The sequence below is a fragment of the Micromys minutus genome, assembly GCF_963924665.1.
Source record: "Micromys minutus genome assembly, chromosome: 8".
Taxonomy (NCBI): Eukaryota; Metazoa; Chordata; class Mammalia; order Rodentia; family Muridae; genus Micromys; species Micromys minutus.
Window position 1 is genome coordinate 47,484,658 of NC_137977.1, and position 16,344 is coordinate 47,501,001.

At 43.9% G+C, this 16,344-nt stretch overlaps 1 pseudogene across 1 annotated transcript; it reads right to left on the reverse strand.

Annotated features, from left to right (window-relative positions):
* Positions 1–956: 956 nt before the first annotated feature.
* LOC308423406 (large ribosomal subunit protein eL24-like) lies at positions 957–11,856 on the reverse strand (annotated as a pseudogene). The gene is made up of 2 exons: positions 11,546–11,856; positions 957–1,449 (listed from the first exon to the last, which is right to left on the reverse strand). The product of its transcript is annotated as a large ribosomal subunit protein eL24-like (transcript).
* Between the last annotated feature and the right edge of the window lie 4,488 nt (positions 11,857–16,344).

The following is a 16,344-nucleotide window of genomic DNA, read 5'->3' on the forward strand; positions in this document are numbered from 1 at the left end:
TTATTAATATAAATAGAAGTGCTTCCTGTACATGTTAAGTCTGAGGGTCGCATTTCACGTTGTGTTTCTGTCCTATAGTGGCTCCCAGAGCCTCTGCTTCAGGAAGAAGGAAAGTGCTTTAGAAAGAGGAGCTCAGTCAGCAAGGACCTAAGGGTATGGCTTGGGACTTCTTCAGTTGTTTGTATTTCCTGAGGACTGAAAGTCAAGGCTGTTGTTTTCTAAATGATATTATTGTTTCTCTCAAATTCACTTCCCAGAATGAAAAGTCCTGCTTAACAAGACTCTGGCCTATTAATCATGAGGAGAAGCCATGTGCTTATGCCAAATGTTCCTATAACAATTGTTTATAAAAGAGCTTATTTAAGAAAACGTTGGTTCCCAACAGAGTAGTGTATGTCCTCACAGGAGTAAGTTAATAGAAGCAAACAGAAATGTCCTTGGAATCTCCTAGATAAATACCTATGTACATATCATTCCTTTAATCCCCACCATGGGGTGACAATCTTGCTGGCCTTTAAAAACCAGCTCTGGAGAAATTGTATCTGACTTTCTGTGCCTTGGTTGCCATTCCATCTTCCACCACCAGCTCCTGCGGATCCTTCTTTTCTACTGGACTCCATCCATACTCCCCTAGAGGACAAGCTCCCCAGGGCTGAGCCTGGTGTTTCTTGATTGTTACTATGTCCTTAGCAAGTCGTCTGAATCCCAGTAGGCCCATAATAAATACTGATTGGAAGAATAAATGCATATGGTCACCAGCATCAAAAGGCAGACAGGCTGACCTTGTTGACGGAATCTGTTTGTATTCTCAGCCATAGAGAACAGAAGCCAGAAAAGTCTGTCTGAATAGACTCAAGGAGTACCAGAGGTGCCTTCTCACAAAGCATATACTTCCTTTTTCCTTTTTCTTTTTAGAGTTAAAGACAGATCTTTATTTTAAACTCTGATCTACCAAATTAGCATTTTCCACCAACTTGAGGAGCCGAGACCTTCACAAGCTTCACCATCTTTTGTTTAGCTTCTGCCTTTATGGGGGCCTTGGCAGCAGCCATTGCTGTCTTCTTTGATGCCTGCTTAGCCGTTTTTGCTTCCTTGGCAGCCCTGATAGCCTGATCTCACTAAACTTTTCTAACTTCTGGTTTCTGATTCCTCTTGTCCATTACATCAGCAAGAGATGGACCAGTGAAGGCTCGCTGGAATTTGACTGCACAGCAGGTTCTTTTCTTTTGAATTTCTTCCAACTGTCCTTTCTTGTGTTTTGTTCTGTAGAGGACAATCCAGTTTATCTGCTGAGGATTCCTTTTGAAAAGGAATGCAGACTCACATTTGGCATTAAGAAACTTGAAAACCTTCCGGTAAGTCCTGGTGTAGCACCACCACCGGTGTCCCGGGAAGATCTTGTACCCACCAAAACAGCACAGCTTAACCTTCCTAGTGATAGACGTCAGCCTGCCGGGGGAAAGATGGCAAAGAGAAAGCATACACGTCCAATAGAAATAATTTGCCCGTCTGTTGAGAAAATATCACACCTGGCAGGGATGGGTGATAAAGGTAATGCGCAGTCTGCATATGTGAGCATTCCATGGTGCTTCTGTGTGATCATAATCCTTGCTGATAGGTACCTTACCACTAAGGGCTGCCAGCAATAATAGCAAGTCCAGCAGGTACGAAGCGCGGTGCCAAGGGATTTATCCATGCTAACAGTTAATGATTGTAATTCCTCTATGTGGTAGGGCTAGTTATTACCCCTTATCATCCTCTTCTGCAGATGAATTTGGCACACAGAAAGTCATGTGGATGGGAGCTTCTAGGCTGCCCCATGGAGGGCAGGGGAAAACCTCTTGAAGGTGAGGAAGAGAAGCAGGCAAGAGTCTGCTCTAGCATTTCGGTATCGATATCAGTACTCATTCAATGTTATATATGCTGGGCTGCTGCAAACATCAGTAGAAGCAAGTTGTTGGTTTGCTTTCTTTTGGGGATTACAAATTAAAACTGATATATATATATATATATATATATATATATATATATATATATATATATATATATATATATATATATTTCATGCTAAGGCTACAATTGCTCAAAATCTTGAAAATGTTAAACACTGCAATGTCGCCTTTATATAAGAAGCAAACCAAGGCTAAAAACATTTCCCTCTTAAATAGCCCAGGCATTTATTTTCTGTTCCACCTGGCCTCCTGCCTATCCAGAGGTCTTGAACTTCTAAATACTTTAAAATCAAGAGGCTTTCTTTTTATATAGAACTTTTGTTCCCAGAGGTATGTTCTGAATTAATACTGAGTAAAACAAGCAAACTGAAGGTAAATTTGAAAGTACTTGTCTTGAGTGGCTCAAGAAAGAGAAACATGAAAGACAGTTAAATGTGGATCGGTATCTGTATGTAGGTGAGGGCGGGTGCAAGGTAAGGCAGGGCCTGTGATTGGGCAGTGTAAAAGAGAAAGGTGGGGGCAGAGTTTTTGAGTAGAGAGATAGGAGGGGGGAGGAGAAGAAACCAAGATGAAGGAGGGGGAAGGATGAACCACCCCTGTGTGGCTTTAAATAACCAAAGGTTATAAGGGAAGGACTATCATAGGATGGTTTGTCTTATCTAGGTGAGCAGTTTATATCAATATCAATTGGCTTTGAGTTTATTGTGTGGACATTTTGTGGAGTGAGAACTTACTGATATAAATCTGATTGATAAATTAAAAGCTTCTAGAGTTTTGATTTTTGTTAGGTTACTGGGAATTGTGACAATAACCACGGAGGGGGGATGCTGGGAATGTGAGCAGAATTCACAGCAGACAGTCACAAGACGGCGGCTGCTGCTGGAGCCAGACAGGTAGTGTGGCATGGTGCCTGGAACCATTCACCACTGTTTAATATTTATCACTATAGGTAAAGGTCATATAGTAGAGGATATACAAAAAAACTCATTGCATTGGCTAAGGCTAGAGAATGGGGGTGGGGGGTGCTATCCCTGGAATAAAACCACAACGGGAATTAGTGGCAGTGGCAACATCAAGGTTTTTGAATGCCTTTGGCGGTCTAAATGAAAAATGCCTCCTATGTTTGAATCCTTAGTCCCCAGTTGTTGGTGTTATATGTAAAGGATTAGGAGGCATGGCCTTGCGTTACTGGAGTCAGGCTTTGAGAGTTTAAGACTCACAGCATTTCTGAGTCATTCTCTCTGTTTTGCAGTTTAAGATGTGCACTCTCAGCTTGCAGCTCCAGCTGCCACCTTCTGCTCTGCCATCATGGACACGTACCTTTTGGGAACCATAAGCCCAAATAAAACACTTTCTTCTGTAATGCCTTAGCCAAGACATTTTATCACAGTAAAAACTAATACAGTGAATTATAAGCTATCTATACAGATAAGGGTGGTATAATCACAGTCTATCAGTGAAGGTTGTCGGGCCAGAAATTCGAGGCAGAAACCTGGTATCAGGCACTGATGCAGAGGGAACAGTGCTGGCTTGCTGTCTGCAGATTCTCAGCTTGCTTTCTATATACTCATGGACTGACTTCACAGGGGAGGTGGCATTGCCTATAATGATCTGGGTCCTTCCACAATCTTTAGTCAAGAAAATGCCCCACAAGCTAACCTACAGGCCAATCTAATGGAGGCATTTTCTCAGTTGAACTTCCTTCTTCTCAGTTGGTCCAGGACTATGTCAAGTTAACAAAAAAAACAAAAACAAAAAAAAAAAAAAAAAAAAACAAAAAAACAAAAAAACAAAAAACCAAAAAAAAAAAAAAAACCCCAAAAACCCCCCCACTATCTATAGAAACTAAATAAATATAAACATAATAAGAATACTGAAGCTTTAAGGCATCCATCCGAAACCTTTAGGGAGTAAGGGCTTGACAGTGAGCAAGTTGGAAACGACCTGAAGTAATTCTTGGAACTGCAGGGCCCTTCAAGTTTCGAAGTATGTCCTTCTGTGTTTTATCCAGAGCTTTGAAATACATGCTCAACTCCTATAGTGGGGAGGGAAGAATACAAATCAAAACAAAGAAAGCAGTAACAGAGATGTACGTACGGGCATCTCAGGAAGCAGCCAACTGGAGACTTATTCTATGTCTGTGTGGGTCATTTCCTCTTTCCAAGACACCAGCAAAGAGGAAGGAAGGTCCAAGGAGGAATTAAAAGCCTGAGGGCTAGAAATCAGTCTGCACTGAGGGTCTCGGCAATGCTGGGACATGTTGGCGTCAGACTCTAGCTACACGGTGCTGGTTGGCTGGCCTTGTTCCTCCTAAGTTGGGTGGGGGCCGAGAGGAGCTGTGCCCAGAGGTATTTTTGTCTTGTTGTCTCAACGCAGGCAGCTCCACTTGGAATGATTTATGATGATTTCTTTGGTTTGTTTTGTAAACACAGCCCACACCATGGGAGGCAGTTATATTCCCAGGGTCTTCCTTAGCAGTGGTAATGCTTTTAAAGTATTTTTGCTGAAGGCAGAAGTTACATTGTATGGGTTCTTAAGTAGGTTAGCCTAGAACTTTAGAAGCATGAGAGTTATTGGAGGTTACCCAGCCCTGCTCCCTCATTTTATAGTTTGTAGAGTTGATGCCAAGCATTAGCTAACGGGAGAGTGGCTGGCTGGAAAGATTTGCTTATAGAACCCTCAGATATTTCTTGATGCTAACTGTGGTCCTGGGTAACTATACATATGCAGCTATTGCTTTTGTAGAACCCAGGCTTTAAATAAATAACATTGTATTGTATAAAAAGGGGGGTTATTTGGGGACTTAAACCAAGGCTGAATGCCATGACTTGGGGCTAATGGAGGCTCTGGATGGAGACTTTCAGAAGAGGAAGAGCTTGTCCAGGAAGCAGGGTTCTGGGTAGAGTCTGAGGCAGGCAGGCAGGAGTAAGGGATTGAGGTACTGAGCAGTGGGGATCCCAGGGAAGGGGAATATTCCCAGGGGAGGTAAGATGTGAGGAGGTATGTGGAAAAAACTAGATTGAATTACAGACCAAGTGCAAAGTAAGAGAATTTCAAATATGAGCAGATGAAGCGATGAGATTTGGTTTGCCTTTTCAGTAAGGTTGCTCCCACTGTGTGGAAAAGAACGTGCTGAAAAGCACAGATTTGATACAGACACTGACTCTTTATGCTGATTTATTTATCCAAAGTGGTTCAGGGTCCACATGTAGGGATGCTGTATTCCAGCTGAGATTTCTGTGATGCCAGGTGTTAAACACAAAGCAGAGTCTAGAGCACATGCTTTTCAAAACCACTTGGCCTGATTTGGGACAAAAGCCTGACAGTATATTCCTTAGTGTTTAGAATACATTTTCCAGTTTCTGACAACTGTCATGGGAAAGGGGCCAGGTCTTAGGAGTCTGGAACAGAAAAGAGAGCACCAAGCAGCTGGGTCCTGGGACAGAGCTAGTCTACAATGGGTCCTTCTTTCTCAAAGGTCCCTTTAGCAGGGAGTTTTACAGTTCACAAAATTGTCTTGTGTTCCCTTGCCACCCTGCAAGGAAACTATTTAAGCAGGGAGGCAAGCAACTCAAAATAATTCAGGAAGTCCTTGAAACTGACCAGATTCACTAGGCCCCTTCTTCCCAGAATAGGCAATAAAGAAGCTGACAGACACCCTCAGACAAGTCAGATCAGAGATGTGTCTAAATGTTTGCAAAGAATATCCACGGACAAGCCAAAATACAAAGACTGAGACCAGACTTTGGTGGTATCCGTACTTTGGTCAATTGTGGGTTCTTTATTTGGGATAAATAGCATGTGTATTGTATCTTCCTAAGAAAAGGTTTGTCACACAGAAGTTTTCTCATTTAGTTTCTACTGTGTTGATTTTGAAGTACTTCTTGTGTAGTTTAGCATTGGAATAATACTGTCATTTGAAAGATTCTAGAGGTTAGCACTGTCTTAGTTAGGGTTTTACTACTGGACAGACACCATGACCAAGGCAAGTCTTATAAAGAACAACATTAGTTGAGGTTGGCTTACAGGTTTAGAGGTTCATCCATTATCATCAAAGCAGAAGCATGGCAGCATCCAGGCAGGCATGGTACAGGAGGAGCTTATTGTTTTACATCTTCATATAAAGGCTGCTTCCAGAATACTTACTTCCAGGAAGCTAGGATGAAGGTCATAAAGCCCACACTCACAGGGAGACACCTACTCCAAGAAGGCCACACCTACTCTAACAGAACCATACCTTCTAATAGTGCCATCCCCTAGGCCGAGCATATACAAACCACCACACACTGAGAACACTGAGCCTCGTCTAGTGGGAGCTGGGAAGAGAATGCAGATATCTTTGCTCTTGTTCATATACCTCAATTCATCATAATTTCCTTGTCAAACATTGATTAAATTATCTTGTTTCCCTTGAAGAATAATATTAAATAACAAAAGCTTTGGCAACAAATCATTAGACACAGAATCAAAAGCACAGGCAACCAGAACAAAACCAGTTAAGAAAACCATTTGCATCAAACAGTTCTACCCAATTAAACAGCCACCAAGTGAGAAAGAGCCTGCAGAAAGAAAGGGCTTGGTGATGTACTTTTGTAGTCTTCAAATGTCGAAGGTGGAGCAGAAAGACCAGGAGTTCAATTATACCCACACTGGAGTATAGTTGGAGTTCATCTTGGATTATTTGAGACAGCATCTCATTAAAAATATATAAAACATATATATATATATACATACTATATATATATCATATAACATATATTGGACAAAGGGCTAATATTAAATATACAACAAGTACCTTCAGCTCAATAACAGAATCCCAAATAACCCAATTAAAGCCAAAGGAAAAATACAGTTGTTAGCAGGTACATGGAATGTGCTCAATATTATGGATCATTAAAGAAACTTGTACTGAAATTATGGTGAGTTTAGCCCTGGAGGTTTATGCCTGTAATTCTTAGCACTTGGGGTGGGGGCTGAAGTAGGAAGATAGCTACAAGTTTGAGGCCAGCCTGGGCTCCATGTAAAGTGAGATCCTATCCCTAAAAACCAAAACAAACAGAGTTTAATAAGGACTGAAACTTCCAGCAATAACAACAACAACAAAAACCCCAAAGTATAAGAGCAACGGTTGACAGAGTAGATTGCTTCAGTCCATAGAGATGACAGTATGAAGAAAATAACTTGAGGGTACTCAAGAGTGTGTGTGTGTGTGTGTGTGTGAGAGAGAGAGAGAGAGAGAGAGAGAGAGAGAGAGAGAGAGAGAGAAGAGAGAGAGAGAGAGAGAGAGAGAGAGAGAGAGAGAAAGAGAAGAGAGAGAGAGAGAGAGAGAGAGAGAGAGAGAGAGGGAGAGAGGGAGAGAGGGAGAGAGAGAGAATGAGAATTGTTTATTAATTCAGTTTATTTTAAGAACAGACAGTAACCACAGTTGGGTCACACCTGAGAAGCTGAGAACCTGGGAGCTCCTCAGTCCACAAGGCTGAAGCCTCAGCAGTTCCAACCTGGTGGTGGAAACTGGGGAGGTTCCTGGAAAGCCTCTGGTCCTAGTCAGTGATAGAAACCTGGAAATGAGGTTCTTATATCAGCAAAGGAATCAGCAGCCACAGCAACAAGGCAAACAAACTCAGGGCAAGAGAGAAGGCCAACTAAACAAAAGGTGAGTGTTCTTTCTGCCACGCCCTTTTCATCTGGGCTACTACCCAAAGATGAAGCACACACTGGGCTGTGCCCTTCCATATCAATGAAGGCACTAAAGACAATTCTTCAAGTGAGGCTGCCTCCTCAGGAGATTCTAATGTGGCAAGCTGCTGTTAAAACCAACCTTCACACTTGCCAAAAGAATTACAATTGAGATCTCAAGGAGACATGGGTACCGGTACCGTACTGGCTGGTTTTGTGTCAACTTGACACAAGCTGGAGTTATCAGAGAGAAAGGAGCCTCCCTTGAGGAGCAGGAAAGGTTACCACTGTCCTCTCTTGCATCTATGTGCTTAACTATTTTATGTGCATCAAATTGGTGGGATCATGTAGTATTTGTCATCCTTTGGTAGCATATTCCACTTTCGCTATCATAGATCCCTCTAGGTTCATCCATGGTGGCTCGAGTTAAAAAAAAAAGTCTGTTTTTAAAAGGTTGAATAAGACTGGTGTGTGTGGAAGAGAGACAGGTAGACAGACAGATAGACAGACAGACAGACAGAGACAGATAATTAAAATCATCAGGTGTGGGCACTATTTCAAATAGTGCTACAATGACCATGAGAGAGCACCTGTTTTAGTCAGGATTTCTATTCCTGCACAAAACACCATGACCAAGAAGTAAGTTGAGGAGGAAAGGGTTTCTTCAGCTTACACTTCCATATCGCTGTTCTTCACCAAAGGAAGTCAGGACTGGAACTCAAGCAGGCCAGGAAGCAGGAACTGATGCAGAGGCCATGGAGGGATGTCACTTACTGGCTTGCTTCCCATGGCTTGCTAAACTTGCTTTCTTATAGAACCCAGGTCTACCAGTTCAGGGATGGCACCACCCATAATTGGCTGGCCCTCCCTCCTTGATCACTAGTTGAAAAAATATCTTACAGCTGGATCTCATGGAGGCATTTCCTCAAGGGAAGCTCCTTTCTCTGTGATAACTCCAGCTTGTGTCAAGTTGACACAAAACCAGCCAGTACAACCAGTTTGATGCATTATACCCGTGCTTTTAGTATATGTCTCAATAAAGGGGCTTAAAAAAAATCAATGGGACAGGCCTCCCAACACCTTGTCCTTTCTAGGAAAGTTGTCATTTAAATAATTAAAAAGAGAGTGGCATTTATGTTATTTTTCCAAGAGTTCAGCAGCTCTGTTCTGCCTCTGAACCTGGTCTATAGAGAAGGAGGTGACAGGTCTGAGACAGCCTTGAGTGAATGCCACTCTTTCTAGACAACGACTTGGAACCCGTGTCCAGGTCCAGATGCGCTGACAAATGTACTCCAGGTGTGCAAAGTGCAGCTCTGTTTCGGCTTTCACACTATAGCACTACATTGTGCCTGCTGTGGGAACACCGCTGAGTGGCAGGTATGATGTCACACAGAGCACGATCCGTTGGCAGCTGTGCATTGTGTCCTGCCAACATGTTCCAGAGAAGAGTTTTTTTTCTTGAATAAGCAGCAATTTGGCTTTGGGGACTTATCAAAAGAAAGTATGGCTGAGGGCAAAGTCAAAATCTTGTCAACTTGCAATCAGGACTGGAGGACACCGAGTAAACACACAGTTCTGACTGTGCTGTTGAGCTCACCCACAGTAGACCTCAACACTCATTCCAGAATTTGAAAGTGTCCCGTGAACACATAGTCTGAGAGCCATTGTCCTGAGTGTGACAAGGAACAAACTGTTCCTTGGTAACATAATTTTGTGCAATACTGTGTTGAGCAAAGTTCAGCTCGTTTCCTACTTAGGGAAATGCAGTACCCTTAGTGTGCTAAGCTAGTTCTTCCTCGGTATCTATAGAAGAATGCTTCCAGGATCCCCTGTGGATATGTAATATATAGATACCCAAATGCCTCATAGAAAATAGCCCAGTATTTGCACACAAGCCCTATATCCTCCTGTGTGCCACCACGAGATTACTATAATGTCCAACAATATAAATGTTAATGGGATATAAATGGTGGTTCTATTATGTTGTCTAGAGGATCTGGAGGAGATAAATCAATAGATGCTCAGATCATATGCAATTGAGAAGTGATTTTGATCTGTTATTCACAGACATTGGTCTCCTGCTTATGGAGGGCCATCTTTAGAATGCATTCCTTCCCCTGCATTTTTTTTTTTTTTTTTAATTTTGGCTAAAGAACTGTTTTTTTTTTTTTTTTTTTTTTTTTTTTTTTTTTTTTTTTATACAAGAGCTCGTGCAGTACTAGCAGTCTGAGAAAACATGTTGACAAAACTGAGATTTCATCCTGTCTTTTGTTTCTGAGCAAAGGTCAGACTGTTACACACAAGAGTTTAATACAAAGGGTCTCTCTCCCTAGACTCTAATAAACAACTCAGCTATTCACCTAGCACCTAGCCCTTTTTAAGGTGAGAAAGTTCCAAGATCCTTTTACATTCCTTAGGGAGACCTTAGAGACTCTTCTTAAGGCACAGAGGGGAAAGCAGAAGCCTATGTATCCTAGATTGGGCTTAAAGCATCTCTGAAGGACTTGGCCTCCTTAGTTTCTTATGGCAACTCTTTTTTTTTTTTTTTTTTTTTTGATCAACAGAGACATTCATGAACAATACAAAAACCGACTTGACAGTATGTGCTTTTATAATCTGGCTTACCACTACTACAATAACATTTTCCTTCCTCCATAACAGTTGATACAATTGTACAGCTTGGAGAAAGCCTTCCTAGTTTTGCAGGAGACTTAGCTGATTGGATTTCCTGCGAGAGGATTTTGCCATCCAGTCTTTGCTCAGTACATAGCTCAGGCTAGCCATGACCTCTTAATAGTCCTCCTGCCTCAGTCTCCCGAGTGCTGCCTTTATTAATGTGCACCACCATGCTTGGCTGAAGGACTTAGCTTTTAAATCCTCTTCTCGGTACCCATGGAAGAATCCGCCAATCAATCAATCAATCAATTAATCAATCAATCCACTGTTTCCCCAGTCTTAGTCGCTTCCTCCCAACTGCTGCTCCCTCTGCAGACCCTTGGTATTCTACAACTCCCTTGTAGGATGCTTTCTCCTTTTTCAGGCGGGGGTTCACTATGTAGACCAGGCTGGCCTTGAGATCCTCCTACCCCACTCAGGAAGCTGAAAGATCCCAAATTCAAGGCCAACCTGAGCTACATTCAAAGTGAGACCATGTTTCAAAAAAATAAGAAAAAGGGGGCTGGAGAGATGGCTCAGGTTAAGAGCACTGACTGCTCTCCCAGAGGTCCTGAGTTCAAATCCCAGCAACCACATGGTGGCTCACAACCATCTGTAATGGGATCTGATGCCCTCTTATGGTGTGTCTGAAGACAGCTACAGTGTATTCAAATATATAAAATAAATAAATCTTAAAAAAAAAAATCTCCAGAACTGTTTAAAAGTATTAGGAAGGAAAGTCAGAGAGTGACTTTTATCCAGAAACACAGGATGTGGCAGACAGCACATTTTTAGAGTAGTTTTCAGGCTAGGGATGTAACCCAGCACTTGGCTGGCAGGCGCGCACACACAAGCGCGCGCGCGCGCGCACACACACACACACACACACACACACATACACACACACACACACACATACACACACACACACACACACACATACACACACACCATGGCTTTTATAGGCAGCACATGGATAAAGGGGGCGTGCAGAGGTAAGGCCTAGCTAGTGTGTTGAGGGGCAACATTAGGCATTCACTAGGAGCACCAAAGATGAAAGACACCTTCGTATGACACTGGCCTGGAATTCACACGTCACCTATGCTTTCATTTCTAGAAAAAGGCAGACGGCAGCTAGCATAAAAGTGGTTGGTACAGATGGTGTTTGCCTCGCAGTCCTGGATGCTTTGAGGTCCTGGTCCATCACATGACCATCACAGCCCGGCAGAAAGGTCTGAGACAAACAGTGGAGCTGGCCATACCAGCACCTGCACAGGGAACACTTCCTGGGCAGCCAGGTGCCATGGAGGACGGACCCACAGTGCTCTCTGTGCTTATCGTGTTCACAGTTTCGTCCATGGAAGGAAGGAGGACAGGCACAGAAGGATCCCAGGATGCAGGTCCCTCCATTGAGACAGCAAGTTTTATTAAGTGTCTTACTGCTCTGTATCCCCACGGAAGGCACGAACTGCAAAGACCGAGCGCGGACTGCAGGTTCTTTCTGGTCCCAAATGCTGTTATCTCTGAAGGTGAGGTCCCTCGGAGACGGACTAGCCACCTCATGGCGGCCCATTCTGGATATTGTAGAACTGGGATGGGAGGAGGCAGGAAGAGCAGAGGTCCCATGACATCCAATTTAAAAAACCTGAACCCCAACCATACAGTGGTGGCGAAGGCATTTAATCCTAGAGCTCCGGATCCGGAGTAGAAGGCTAGCCTGGTCTACAGCGTGAGTTCCATGGCAACTCTTTTAACAGAAAGATATTTTTATGAATTTTTTTACTTATTATTCTCACTGCCTCCTCCCAGTCACCCCAGAATCCTTCCCTTCTCCCCTCCCCTTCTCTTCTGAGTGGGTTTCCCCTCCCCCAATCCTGACACTTTAAGACTCTGCAAAGCTAGGTGCTTTCTCTTCCACTGAAGCCAGACAAGGCAGCCCAGCTAGTAAAACATGTCCCACGTAGAGGCAAAAGCTTTTGCTCCCATTTCAGAAGTTCAGGACCCACATGAAAGTCAAGCTGCACAACATTTGCTACATATGAGCCAGGGTGGGAACTATTAGCCCATGTGTGTCCTTTGGTTGGTGGTTCATACTCTAAGAGCCCCAGGGGTCTAGGTTAGTTGACTCTGTTGATCTAAGGAAAGACTGTATGTAATTGGGGCTGGCTCACAGTTCAGAGGTTCAGTCCATTATCATCATGGCAGGAAGCATGGCAGCGCGCAGGCAGACATGGTGCTGGAGAAGAAGCTGAGAGTTCTACATCCTGATCAGCAGACAGCAAAGAGTGAGACACTGGACCTGGCTTGAGCATCTGAGACCTCAAAGTGCACCCCTAGTGATACACTTCCTCCAAGGCCACACTATTCCAGTGAGGCTACATCTCCAAATAGTGCCATTCCTTATGAGCCTATGGAGCCCATTTTCACTCAAACGAGTATAAATTAAAGCTACTTTATGCTGAATGTGTGCTTTAAGAACAGGGCAGTGGATGGAGACTCTTACTTGCTTAGATGCATGACAACACCGTTATCTGCGCAAAGTGCTAAGAGATAGAGAAGGAAGTGATGCATTTTGCCTCAGAGATCTTGAAGATTCCTTCAAGCTCTGTTGATCTGGGTGGTATTAAACCTTCAGATTCTTCCTGTTGCAGTTGGCCCTGTGACTTCTGATCTGCAAAGCAACATTCAGAAACACTCAGTATCACGGTCATCAGTGCCAGGCACTGTCAGCTGGTCCACGCTGGTGACTAGATTTCATCTTGTGGAGACCTTGGGGAGCCCAGCAGGGCTTCCCTTTCTAGTCTCGGATGGGGAGGCAGTATTTCTCCTGAACACAAGTCTGCCCTGGAACATTGGGGCTGGTGAAGAACTGAATGAAGGTCAGTCATTCTCCAGGTATTACAGGGAAAAATATGAATCGCCTTGAGTGAAAACCCTGGGTTTTCTCAATGACTAAAGTAAAATTAACTAAGTTAAGTTCTTCATTGAAAACTTTGGAACTTTCCTGGTTCCAGGGGCTTCCTTCTGTGTTATCACATGTCAAGCTTCTTACTGCAGTGTTTTACTTATTTTATTTTGAGTCCAAGCTTTGCGTAGCCCTGGCTACACTTAAACTCCCTACTTAACTAAACTTGACCTTGAATTCTTCATCTTCCTGCCTCCACCTCCAAAGTTTGGGGATTCCGGACAACCACACCCATCCTTACCGAGACTTAGAGATTCGCTTTCCCTATTCTCCATTCTGATTTTTCTCCCTCTTTTCTCCTCCTCTTGTTTCACTCCCAAGTGCCATTTGCAGAAGATGGTCAGCAGAAATGAAATCACCAAGAGCAATGAACTGCCGATTACGCTCATACTAAAATACATCCAACCAGGCCTTCAGCTGACCTTCGGGTGAGGAAAGGGGACTAAGGACTTTCAGGCATCTCTACAGACCCAACAAAAGGTTTTATCCCACCAGGGACACCATGCGTAAGAGCAGCATTGCTAGTAGCCTGCAGTTTCAGTTCTTTCTCACCTCTACATCCCCAGGAATACCACAGAAAACAGAGTTTGTTGTGGCTCAAGATCACCAAAGGGGGTTGGCAGTGGAAGCCTGGAAACCTAGCCCGGGAATGGAAGACTCTGGCTTCCACATCCACACCAGTTTACATGTATTGCTGGAGTTAGGTGTTCTAGATACTGAAGGCCATCACCAGTAATACCGAGCCATGTGTGTAGGTTAGGTTAGGGTTAGGGTAAGGGTTAGGAGTTGTGCTGAAGATTTAATGATGCATCCAGGTTAGAACACTGCACAGTGCCTGACACACAGGAGACACATGACATCTGTCAGCTGTGTTATTGTCCCTGTTGTGGACGATATCCACTTTCATTTTCGATCAGACATTTATTTTCCCCGACACCATGGAAAGCTCTGGCTGGGATAATTCGTCAGTGTAAGTTTTCACACAAGTGGAATTTCTTTCTTGCTCTTGTTTATAAAACAAACACTCGCTGAGGGAGACCTTATTGCATTTCAGATTCTTCCTGGCAGCATCTGTAATGGTCCTTAAGGATGTAGAGGAGTCTACCAGAGGGGAAATGAACATGCCATGGTTAGAGCTGAGGAGGCAAGGAGGAAAATCTTTCTTTGACTTTTCTTTTTTCTTTTTTCTTTTTTGTAGTTTAGAATAGTGAGGGTGTTAGTATCAGGAACCTCCAAACCCAGCGGTGACATCATCCACATGCAACAGGGACCAGCACATCTGTTGTCATGGCAATGGCCATACATTTCCAGTGTACATTTGGTTGAGTCCCCACCTTTACCTGTGAGTGGTTGCATCACAGTTTAAATAAATGGCAGACCCTTCCTGTGCCCCTCTTCTTTTATTTTCCTCCTTTCTCTCTCTCTTCACCCCTTTGTCTCTGTCATTCTCAATAAACCTCTTTCATGTGGAACTGTATTGGCCTGGTGTGGTCTGTCAGGACGAGAGCTGCAATTCTATCGCAACAGAGGGAACCTCTTTTCACACTTGAAGGCTTTGTTTCAAAATAGCATTCTCTCGGTCTGGCCACCGGCTAGCTTCTGGTTTCTGGTTGTTGGATTGCCTTTCAATCTCTGCTTTAGGATGGAAAGTCTCTCCACAGCAGGGGCTAAGGGTGGCTCAGGAAATGTCCTGCATCTGTGTGCACCTTTCTATCCACATCCAGCTAGGAGCTGTATCTGGCAGGGGCCGGTGGTTGTTTTGTTTGTGCTTCCGTTTGGGATCTTTTCAAGGACTGTACTATTGTAGGTCCACACCCTCAAATGGAAGCAAGAACAACCACGAAAACAAAATGAATCAAAACCAAACCAAACCAAGAAGATTCCCCAAACTCAAATCTGTCACAACAAACTTGAAACTTAATCTATAGGTTGTTCTTGTCCAGAACGCTAACATTCCAGAGAACTAACTGCATTGAGTATTTTAGTTAAATTACCCCTAGCAGAAGCAAGCAGTTCCTTAGTAAAGCCATTCACTGTGCTTGGGACTGCTTCCTTGCACCTAACCCATGTGCTTCTTGATGCAAATGGCCGGAAGTCCAGCAGGAAGTCAGCAGCTGGACATATAAAGGGAGGCACGGTTCTATTCCTTTTCAGTAACTGTATCTTTAAGATAGGAAGCACTGTGCTAGGTAAATAAACTCAGATCTGCTGTCCCGAGAGGTGAGTGTTCCCAGGGAAAGATCCTCCAGGGTGACAAGGACTCCATAACTCAGTGACAGGGCTGGGTAACATGGTCCCGTGGGGGCTGCTTTTTGTTTTCTTCATTTCCCCCCATGTCCCTCTGTCCCCCTATCTGGCTTCTTTGTCACACTCTCGGTTGTGTGATGCTGATTGCTCAGGCTACTGCAATACTGTCAAAGGAAAGACTGGGAACCAAAGGACAGGAAACTTACCTTGAGCCTTGGGTGTGACATTCAACAAGTCACAACCGTTTTGAGACTCTGATTCTTTTCATGGGAGGTAAGGGGTTCCTTTCATCAGAGCATGTCTGAGATGCCATTACCTTCAACGTTCTGAAGCTCCCGAGTGTATTGTCCAGCCAAACCAGTGACCTTGTAAAGGACAGAGAGAGCAAGCCATGGCTTGGAATTCTCCAGAGGGCCCAACTGGGCCCTCCCAATAATCTTGCTTACAGATTGGAGCAGACTGTTTCTCCAAAGCTCTGGTGAGGATTGACTGGGCCACACCTTTGGCAGTGCCCCAGAAATATCTGGAATGTGTTTATCAGAGTGCATCGGACTCCTTAGTCTGACACTTCCACCATCCAAATGCCTAGAGAGATTAGAGCTGGCAGGAGGCGGAGCCTAGGGGCTGGGCTGCCAGATAGGCGGTTCCATTCTGTGGCTGTTTCCACCATCCTGCTCTGCTGATGCTCCAGAACACGGAGTAGGTTGTTCTCCCAAATGGTTTGTCCTCAAGAGGAACTGAAGGAGGGCCCTTGGGGACACTGAGAGCTTAGTGAAGTCACTCCTGAGCCTAATGGTTTTGAAAAGTATCTAATTAGAGAGGTGGCTGCAGGAGGGTTGGAAGTCCGGA